A 10,630-nucleotide genomic window follows, 5' to 3' on the forward strand; every position below is an offset into this window, starting at 1 on the left:
AAGGGCAAAAGCACAGGCGAGCTGGTAAAGAATTTCCATCGTAAACCAGAGACACGGCAAGATAAAAAGCGGACAAAACACCACTAAGTCTGAAACACAGCTTCTGGAGAAGCTGTGTTTCAGACTTGCTGTTTTGTCCGTTTTTTTATTTTGCTGTGTCTCCGGTTTACGATGGAAAGTCTAATCACTCCTATTTCTGGGCCAAGTTAAAGAGGAATCGCGACCTCTCGCCGGAAATATGTTTAACCAATCTCATGATAAGCTTGGGCTCCGTATATATTTTGCCGGTCATTTTGACCCCCCCCCCCCCCCCCATCTTCGTTTAAAGCTCTTTTATTTTATTTTTTTGGTCGCCGACAAGGCTTTGTAGGGCGAGAGAAAAAAGAAGCATTTCTGCCTGACGGGTTGGAACCTTTCCGCAATTCAGTCTGCCCACTTCCCTTGCTATCGGCATCGGAGTACTGGACATGTCTGGTATCATTATGGTGCCAGAAATAAATAAACTGAAATAAATGATCTGTCACTGCGAAGTACGCCACTGCATGCTCGCAAACCGGCATGGCCTCTTTAGAAGTCGTAAAATCCAGGAATTTTTTAGACGCGTCTGCTTATAATTAGGAGCTATTGTCAGTCTATCCTGCGACGACGATACCGGCTCTCAGTGCAATGTCCGTTGAAAGCGAGACCTTTTTATTTTTTTTTATTTTGGACGTTGACACCCGGAAAAAAAGCGTTAATACTTCTTCTGTTGTCAAACCAAATACTTTTCGTCAAATGCTCGGCTCATTTCATTCTCCCTTCTATATTTTCTGTCCTCCCCCCACCATTTCCTCTCTCTTCACTAGGGATGCCGCAAACTTTTTTCGAACCAAAGGTTCGATGATCGATTCAAGCGGTTCGAAAGATTTCAAATTTTTTAACTTTCCATATCGAAAAATTCGACAGAAGTCGAATTTTCGAACTTATTAAACTAAGAAGGCCGACGCTTTTCGAAATTTCGAACTTATTACGCTGCAAAATCGATGCTTGTCGAACTTTTGAACTTGATAGACTAAAAAATTCGATGATTTTCGAACATCTTGCACTAAAAAGTTCAAACTTTTGTACTTCGTACGCTAAGAATTTCGATAATTTTCGAACTTTCGAGCATATTAATCTAAAGAATATCGAAAATTCTCGAACTTTCGATTCCTAAAAAGTCAAAAGTTCTATAAACTTCGAACTTTTAGGGTAAAAGTTCGAAGTTCGTCGAACTTCGAAAGACCGGCGGGCGGTTTCATTTAAATTCAAGCAGTGAGGTCTGCGGAAAAAAAATTACATTCGTAATTTTTTTTCGCAGTTTTACATGCGGTGCCGCATTCCTTGTGAAAGACAATGCCGTTTATTTCAATCATCTGGCATGCTTGGTTTTAAAGAAATAGATTCCCGAAGGAGCGAGGAAGGACGATGGGTTTTTGACAATTGTCGTTTGTGCCATATTTCAAGCACGCTATAGTCGAAGCTATTTATGGTAGAGATGTTAAACTTTTTTAAGAATGATCTATGTACAGCCAAGGTAAGTGTCGTCTTAAGATATGATTATTGTTGTTCTAGACGAGTTTCGAAGAAATATCCAAACATGTATCTACGGGCAATTATGCCCTACACTTGGTAATTTTTTTTTTGGTCTAAATTGTTTGAGGTATCGCATTTAAATTAACACCACAGACAGCACATATCATTACCATCTGCAGAATAAAAAATAATGCAGTTATTGTTTTTTCATGTTGAGGAATAAATTAACTCATGTGGGAAGATTTCTAAAATTGTTAAAAGTTCAGCACGTCATAAAATTCTGGGACGTGTTTCTTTTAGCATGTACACGTTTTGGTAGGAGAAACTTGTTTCGTAGTTCTGGGCCTCTGAATATGCAAGAATACAACACTTCCGGCGGGTTCTTGATAGTTTTTTTTTTTCTCCAGCTTCTTATTTTTGCATTTATTGTTATGTTTATTTATTTATTATTTTTTACCAATGGCACAGTTATTTAGGTCGAAAAGACATAGCTTTGAACTTCCGAACCACCGAGCATGTGACGAGTAGTGCCTTCTGACAACGAGTTTCGTTGTTTTTTTTTATTGGACACAATGTGCAGCATACAAATGTCATGTCAATATTCATACAAACCGCCCAAAAACTCATGGGCTAACTAAAAGTCCTTCATATTTTTACACAATTCAAACAAGTGTGCCCAGTCAGGCGCTGTGTCAGGAGGCCTGCAGTACACAGACTGGACCTGAGTTACCACATCAATAAAATGAAAACGTGCCTGTTTAACGTGCAGGTCTGCATGACGCAGTTCCATCCGGGTTTTCTATAGACTAAACAGACCCAGGACTATAAACATATCATAGGGGACCCTTTATCGACTGGCAGGAAACAAATTGTTTCGTGCGTTATAACCAAGTCCTTTTTCAACGTTTTCTGTAGTATGTCCCAAAAGAAGACCGCGTCCCAACAATAAATGAAAATGTGCTCTATTGTTTCTGGTGTCTTGCACAGGAGACAATCAATCGACCAAGGAACAAAATGACCCTTTTCCTCCAACCATGGTTTGACAGGCAAAGTACCGCTATGAAGTTTAAAGAAAAAAGATTTGACAACGGGCGGGACAGCCATCTTTTTGACGCGACACAACACATCTTGTCCCGGACAATGGCTATAAACTGAGCGATACAGGGGCGCGGGAAAAAGAATTTCAACTAAATCCCTTGACAACTTCTTTTTCTTGACGCTATTAAGTTATTCCAGAGAAAATCGCGATTGTAAAAATAAAGCAGCATCCTTCACTTCTTTCAAAAATCCGACCAGACTCAGAGGTTTACCACAATCACTGGTAACTAACATGGCGGGCAGGGAATTAGCTAGTTTCATCTGGATAACAGTGCGCAGAAACGGGTGGTTTTGATCACGCAGAAAACAGAAACGTGAAACTAGTTGTCTAACGTACAAGTGCGTGAGTCCCAGTCCCCCGGTCTTGACGCGGCGAAAGAGGTTGTCTCTTCGCATCCTCTCCCAGCTGGATTTCCATATAAAAGTGGCAAAAACTCTGAAACTTTTGGATGCTTATGCGTTTACATGCCAGAACCTGTAAAACGTACCATAGCTTCGCTATGAGGAAGATGTTGCATACCGTGGCACGGGTGAAAATAGATATATCTGGAGTAACCCATGTGGCGGTCTTTGATTTTAAATTCTCCAAAACTTCGGTCCAATAGGGTGTGCTGTCCTTGAAGTGTTGTAACGGCACTCCGAGATAGGTGGTTGGAGTGCTTGTCCAGTCAATTCTTGCAAAAGACAACGGCTTTGAGGTCCAGTTGCCGTGCCAGAACCCGCAACACTTCCCCCAGTTGACCGCGGCTCCTGTGGCATTACAATACTCATTTGTGATCTTCACAGTTTCCTCTATGCTTTCTTTATCACTGCAAAAAACGGCAACATCGTCCGCATATGCTGATACTTTAACTTCCACCGTGTTTAAGGTGAAGCCTCGAATACTTTTGCAGGCTGCAATTTTCAGGCAAAAAGGTTCCAAGTATAGTGAGAAAAGTAGAGGCGACAAAGGACAGCCCCGTCGCACCGATGTCTTGACTTCTATGCGTCTTGGTAAAGAATTGTTTATTACCAGTCTTGTACCACAGTTATCATAAGCCATGGCCACGCCTTCCAAAATTACGTCCCCGACATTTACGTGTGATAAAATCCGCTTCAGCACGTCGTGCCGAACCCTATCGAAAGCTTTTTCAAAATCCAACTGAATCATGGCCACACGGCTACCCCCACTGTTTCTAAAATACTCCTTGCTACGTGTATGTTTGTTTTGTATAGACCTCCCTTGTATGCCACAAGTTTGGTGATCTCCAATAAGGTCAACGATGACTTTCTGAAGGCGGCGCGTGAGGACTTTTGTAAATATTTTATAGTCCGAGTTGCACAACGAAATAGGCCTATATCCTGTTACACTGCGTTTTTTGACTTCGTCGTCCGACTTCGGTATAAAAATTGTATGGGCCTCAGAAAATGAACGTGGCAATTTATGCTTTTTGTAGGCTTCTTGAAATATCGAAAGCAGTAAGGGGCTGACAGATTTTTTGAAACATTGATAAAATTCCGCGCACAGGCCATCGGGCCCCGGCGTTTTCTGTCGCGCTAACGAATCAATAACTAGCTCGATCTCTCCTACGGTTATGTCTCCTTCTAGCCATGTTTTCGCGTCCTCGCTTAGTTGGGGCATGAGAGCAAGAAAGTCATCTAGATTTTGAAAACCTTTAGGAGGCGACCGTTCGCCAAGGAGCTTATTATAATAGTCGACAAAGCCTTGCTGAATGACCTCTTTATCCCTGCTTATTGCCCCATTGACCTCAATTTCACGGATTTCCTTTGACAACGCATATTTCTTTTCATCGGACAAAGCTCGCTTGGTGGGCTGCTCCCCCAATAGGTACTTCTCAGACCGTGAACGTATTACTGCCCCTTTGTACTTTTCTTGGTATATTTTGTCTAGCTCTGCTTTAATGTTTCGTATATCTTCCATGCTTGTTCCTGGTTTTTGGCTCTCTAAGCGGTGAAGTGCTTCCAGGTTCCGTTTTAGTTGTTTTTCGCGCTCTCTGCGTTGAAAAAGAATGTTGCTCGATCTTTCGATCGCTACCAATTTCACTTCCTCTTTTAATACTTCCCACATTTCGCCTAAAGGCCCGCTCACACTCTTGCGACCGAGTACGACCGAGAAAGACTTCTTGGGACCGGATGCGCTGAGCGGAGCTGGTCCTAAGAGATCGCAAGAGGCTTAAAAACCGGTTTGGTCTCTCTCGGTCGTACTCGGTTGCAAGAGTGTGAACGGGCCTTAAGTCGCCGCCCCTTTTGCTAACGTCACGCAGTAGTCCGTCTACAGTATCAATGAACTTTTCGTCCTTAAGTAGTGTTCTGTTGATCTTCCAGAGGCACCAATTGAACTTTGAGGCTGCGCTTTCTTTTTTCCCTATTTTAAAGCTTACGAGGCAATGGTCCGAGAAAAAAACTGGTTGGACGCTATACTCACGCACTTGTTGTAATAGGTCACACGATAAATAAATACGGTAAAGACGAGCGTGGGAAGAAGCTTGAAAATGGGTGTAGCGCAGACTATGCGTTGGTGCGCACGACCCGCCTACGTCATCCAGGCCACAAGAGATTACCATGTCTCTCAAAACGCTCACGCTGCTATCACTTATCGCTGTCTGCGAGGACTTATCGCTCTCATCGAAAACACAGTTAAAATCACCCATCAGAACAACTGTTCTGTCACAGTATACGTAACTGTGTAGAAACTGAAAAAAACGGTTCTCTGTCTCCCGCATTATTCGGTGCGTATACACATATAACTCGCCACTGAACACTTGCCAAATTAAAATCGCATAAAATAAAACGTCCGCGATCATCTGTAGTCACATGTAAGTTCGAAAGATTGATGGATTTTTTCAGAAAAAGGAAACATCCCGCCGAAAAACCAACCGCCTGACTCACGCACACTTCATATTTGAAAAGAAAAGGCTTTAGCGCAATCGCAATGTCATTATCACTTTCCATTTTAGTTTCTTGCACTGCAAGAAAATCCGGATTTGCGTCAGATAACAAGCGTTGCAACTGGTACTGCTTCTTCCTCGAATTTAAATTACGTATATTGAGGGTGGCAAATATAAGGGCTATATTAAAATTTGCGGAGATTAAAGCAAAAACCTTACAACTACACTATCATTCTGACAAAGAAAAAGCCCACTCACGACCCTAGTGTTCTTTTTTCTGGACGCCTCACCGCGGTTCTTCCCGAGGCTTGACCTCTACCGAGGTTCGAGGCCTTCCTCCTTGGTATTTGCCCCTCTTGGACATGACCGTTCTCCACCTTTCGAGCACCGTGTTCTGGAGCCCCGCTCGGTGCTCGTCGTCCGGTGTAGCTGATGGCGGGAGAGGCCGCTTGGCAGAGCCGTCCACGGCCTCCATCTGGACGCCGTCATCCTCGCGGTCCGCCTTTTGGGCGGGGGCTACTGATGCCCGGTGTGCCCGGTGTTCGTCTTCTTTGCCGTCGGGTTCTTGGGGCGGCAGAGGGTGAGTAGGCCCGCTGCCTGCCGTTTCTTGCGTTGGAGTGACGTTCGCTTGGGTTTTCACCTCAGCTGGGGGTACCTGGGGTTGGGCTGAAGAAGTACTTGCGGATGTTCCACCCTGACCCCGAGGTTCCGGGTTGATGGTGGTCCCTCCGGCTTCTGCCGTCGCCGCTTCCGCCTCGACCTGGTCCATGATGTGTTCCGCCAGGTCTTCTTCCGCCCCCGCGTGAGCCACGTCGGCGTATGTCCTGACACACTCGCTTCTAGTGTGCCCGAAGCGTCGACAGCCTTCACAGCGGGGCACACGACACTCCTTCCGGATGTGGCCGGTCTTGCGGCACCGAAGGCAGAGCGGCGCCCGTCCTGGCGCCAGGACCAGCGCAGTGCAGCCAACGAGCCGGAGCTGATGCGGCAGGTGCTCAATGGTGACGCCCTCTTTTAGGGTTAGTCTCACCGTCCTCGTGGTCGACTGGACTCCCTCGAATCCGCCGGCGCGCCAGGTCTCTCGGGAAACTTCCTCGACTTTGCCGAAAGGTTCCAGGGCTCGCTTTACGCAGTCGTCGGGCAGGTAAAACGGAATCCAATGCAACTTGAGGCGCACTGCCGCCCGGTCCGGGTTGAGGATGATGCACTGCCTGCCTTTAACTTCGAAGGCCTTGACGTCAGCCAACTTTTTCTTGGCAGCGGGTGTCTTCAGGGTCGCCAGCCATACGTGGTTCATCTGAAATGAACCAAACGCAGCTATGTCCTTGAGCACTCCTGCGTTCTCCAGCCCGGCCTTGAAATCTTCGATCCGGTACGGCCTTGCTCCGATATCGGCGTGAAAAAGACAGAATTTAGCAGATGCTCGCCCGCCGGGATCGGGGGCATGATAATCCTGTAGTCCTCGCTGCTGCGTTCATCCTTGAAACCACGGCTATCAGCGGCAGTTGATACCGCTCCGACGGAGCTCATATACGTCTGCTCGCCTCGAAAGCCAAACGACCCAACAACGAGTTTCTAACAATGAGCATCTACGCGATCGTTTATGCAGTGAAGAGCGACAGTAGGCTATACATATGCATAACTAATTTCAGATTAAAATAAGCTCGACCATGCCGTCTTTCCCCTATTGTTTTCTTTAACAGTCCGAAATATCGGGGGAGAGAGGAGAAAGAGTGACTGAAGCCCCCCCCCCCCTCCCCCCCCCCCTCCCCCGTTTTTCCTCTTCCGACGCCACTGGTATGGTAGAACGCTCCTCGACCTCAAGTTGTGTCAGCTTCTGTGCTTTTTGCTCGGCGTTTCTTCCCTCCCAGAAAATAACGTCCAAAACAATTACAAACTAAAAAATGGTCAAGGTGCAGGCGAGCTGGTGTATGTTGATCTTGATACAAAATCCTGAGACTGGGAGTGCAATTCGGAAGAAATAATGTAAGAAGAAAGAAAAAAGGGGACAGGACAACGTCTCAAACTCAGCTGAGTTGTGTTTGAGATGTTGTCCTGAGCTGAGTTTTCACCAGAGCTGAGTTTGAGGCGTTGTCCTGTCCCCTTTTTTCTGTTTTACACTTTTTCTTTCAAATTTCATTTCCAGTCTCAGAATTTTGCATCATGTACAAACTAAACTTACTATATGCCAGCATCACTGGGGCGGCGTTCGCTCGGATTACTACCAGCGTGCAAGGGGGTAGGGAGGCAGTTTGCCAGATCGCTTCAAGGTTTTTCTGAGCCTCGACCACCTGCCTGCCCCTGGCCGTTTCGAACTGGATGAGTATCGTTAAATAGTGCGTTCTTGTGACCACTACTTCGTGATGCACGTTAATGACACCCCCCCCCCCCCCCCCGGGGGGTGGCGGTCACAATTGCTGATCTATGGTCACAAGTCACACCGCACTGGCAAATATTCCAGCACATCCGGGACACTTGTCGTCTCATTTAATTGGGAGTGCTCCCTCCGACGCCCGTCGTACGAGTGAGGCCTGTGTGCAAATCACTCCTCCGACGCCGGAAGTGACGTAGACCCGTCGGAGGAGAGACGGCTGTGTGGAAATCACTCCTCCGACACCGGAAGTAACGTATCATCCATGGCCTTGGATGTTGCCTTTGTTATGATACGTGCCCTACCATGTGCGTCTCGCGTCTGGCCCTGCAGGCTGTAGTTCCGGCTGCCCCGTACTACCCGTACTGCACGTACTATTCCTTCCTGCCCGCGCTGCCGTCGGCTCCAGTCACACAAGCTATTTTGACTGATTTCCACACTATTTGAAGCTTTTTGTTTAGCATTTATGCCTCGAGTTTTGGTAGCCGGCGATTCGATGGTGAAATGCTTGCACCGGTGCTTCCCATTGAATAACCGGATGGCTGTTGAGGTTGCGGCGTTTAGTGGCATTAGGATCGAGCAGTTGTTTTCCCAGGCGTCTGAGAGGCGACCCGATTTTTATTTTGTCATCCTGTACGTCGGCACTACTAACCCCAATATTAGTGCAAGCGTGTACATCGACAAATATCGTCGTCTAGCTGCCCAGATCTGTGAACGCAACCCAATGAGCCGATCGCCTTTTTTGCCGTTCTTCCGAGACGGAAAAATAGGTCCTGCTCATTGAAATGGCAGCATAGTCACGCTGCAGCGATCCAGGCTCTGAATAATCGATACCGAGAGGTGAACTCGCTGCTGCGGGAGTCGTGTCGCAGGGAAGGGCTCAGGTTCCTCGGCGGACTGGCTGACGAGTGGCACCAGTGAATCAGCCGCGACAATGTCCACCCAAGCCGGATGGGTGACAAGGTACGAACGTGCATTATGCCGCTGCACTAAAGAGCGCGAATATAGGATGGCAACGATTGCCAGGACGGCCGTAAAAGGGTGACCTGAAAATTGACCCGCGGACGTGGTGAGCTAGAATGTTGGTTGGATCCAACACTGCACAAAATGGAAGGTTGACCATTCTTTATTGTCAAAAACCGAGGATGAAAATAAATAATACGTTCGGTGAAGTCCACGTTTCCGCGTTGAAGAAAGCGTACTGCAGCTCAGTGAGGAACGCTTCAGCAGTGGCATACCAACTTCTTTTTGAGTGGGGGAGCAAATCAGACCCCCCACCCCATGGCGGGGCCCTTGCTATCCCTTGGGCGCCGCCGGCCAGTGTTTGCCCTGCCCAGTGGCTGCTGTTTCAGGAGGGGCAAAACACATGCCTTGCCCCAACCCCCCCCCCCACACACACACACACACACTCTGAAAACTGGGGGCGGGGGGGGGGGGGGGGCAAGCACGCCCTTGCTTCCCCGGTTGGTACGTCCATGCGCTTCAGCTGTCTCGTGAGCCAGTTGCGACGATTTAATTATCCTTTCAAAGCTAACATTTGTGTGAGGTGAAAGATTAGCCGCTGGCGTCTGTCAGTATCAGTAAGTCCTCCGCTTTTCTCCCCCTCGCGTGAAGAAAGGTGCTCACCCATGTTTCCGCGTTGCACAGGTGAAGTCCTGATAGGACGTGGCAGCACTCCCACCCAGCAAGTCACAACAGTCAAACATTTTCGAGGTAGACTTCCCGCATTTTAACTATTGTGCCCTGCGCGGCTGTTTTCTCTTCCGTCTGGTTTTCCCTGGGTGCCCTCCGATCGCTGAAATGCATCTTTCTGTCCTCGAAGTACGTACATACCCCAACTGGGAATGGGAAAACCATTTAAACTCCAACTCGAAACGTCTTACTGGGACCGGTTGGCATCTCAACTTTTTTCAACTGGGCGTGGTGAAATCAGTTGATTCCAGATTGGGAATGGTTCAAGCCATTTTATTTTCAGTTAGTCCCAGTTGGACTCATATTTGTCCCCAGCTGATTCCGACTTTGGACCAGCTAGTACCAATTGAGATGCCAACCGGTCCCAGTTAGACATTTTCGCATGGGTGTCTTGTAGAGTTTAAAGGCACAGCATCTTATCTGTGAAATCTTCCTTAACAATCTGAACGACTGAGGTGGCTCCAGCTGAAAAGGTTTGGCTGACAATCAGCTTTGGTGCTGTTAGCGAGTTTTAGTAGACCATGTTTCCCCCTCCGCTAAGCGGAGCGGCTGCACGAAAACGGTCTACTAAAACTCCCTAATGTCAAGTACTGTGTGCAGGTCCTCGCTGTGTTCATGGGCAAGCAAGTGCGGAACATCCTGGAGGAGATGGCCAGGGCCAGGATCCAGCAGGGCCCCAAGGAGACAATGCCAGGACAAGAGTGCCAGTGACACCATCTTTGTGTCACGGCGCGGGCACGTGGGTCGGAGCTACCGCAGCTGGCTCCACTTACCCGAGCGGAGCCGGCTGCTATAATGCCAATCCACGTGCCAGGCCGCAGGTATGCAAAGGAAAGAGCAGTACAATGACTTCACCGGCTCTCTTGCACAGTGTTTCAGGTTCAGTTTGATGCCGTGTATCAGCGTGCCATTTCTGGAGCCAGTAGCACCTACTAGAAATTTCTTTATAAAAATTTGACTGCACTGCTAGAACATATTGAGGTTAAGCTTCAATGGAGCTTTTTCCAGTAAGCTTCTGCGCATGCGT

General features: G+C 47.6%; 1 protein-coding gene across 1 annotated transcript in view; it reads left to right on the forward strand.

The window, feature by feature from the left end:
• The window catches only part of LOC8035737 (ras-related protein Rab-39B), a 52,792-nt gene extending 42,505 nt beyond the window's left edge, over positions 1-10,287 (forward strand). The window contains exon 4 of the mRNA XM_040211510.3: positions 10,204-10,287. The gene's annotated coding sequence lies outside the window, so the exon portion shown is untranslated. The remainder of the gene's footprint in view (positions 1-10,203) is intronic.
• Positions 10,288-10,630: the final 343 nt, after the last annotated feature.

The sequence above is a fragment of the Ixodes scapularis genome, unplaced genomic scaffold (assembly GCF_016920785.2).
Source record: "Ixodes scapularis isolate PalLabHiFi unplaced genomic scaffold, ASM1692078v2 PGA_scaffold2__306_contigs__length_199485367, whole genome shotgun sequence".
In the NCBI taxonomy this organism is placed as follows: Eukaryota; Metazoa; Arthropoda; class Arachnida; order Ixodida; family Ixodidae; genus Ixodes; species Ixodes scapularis.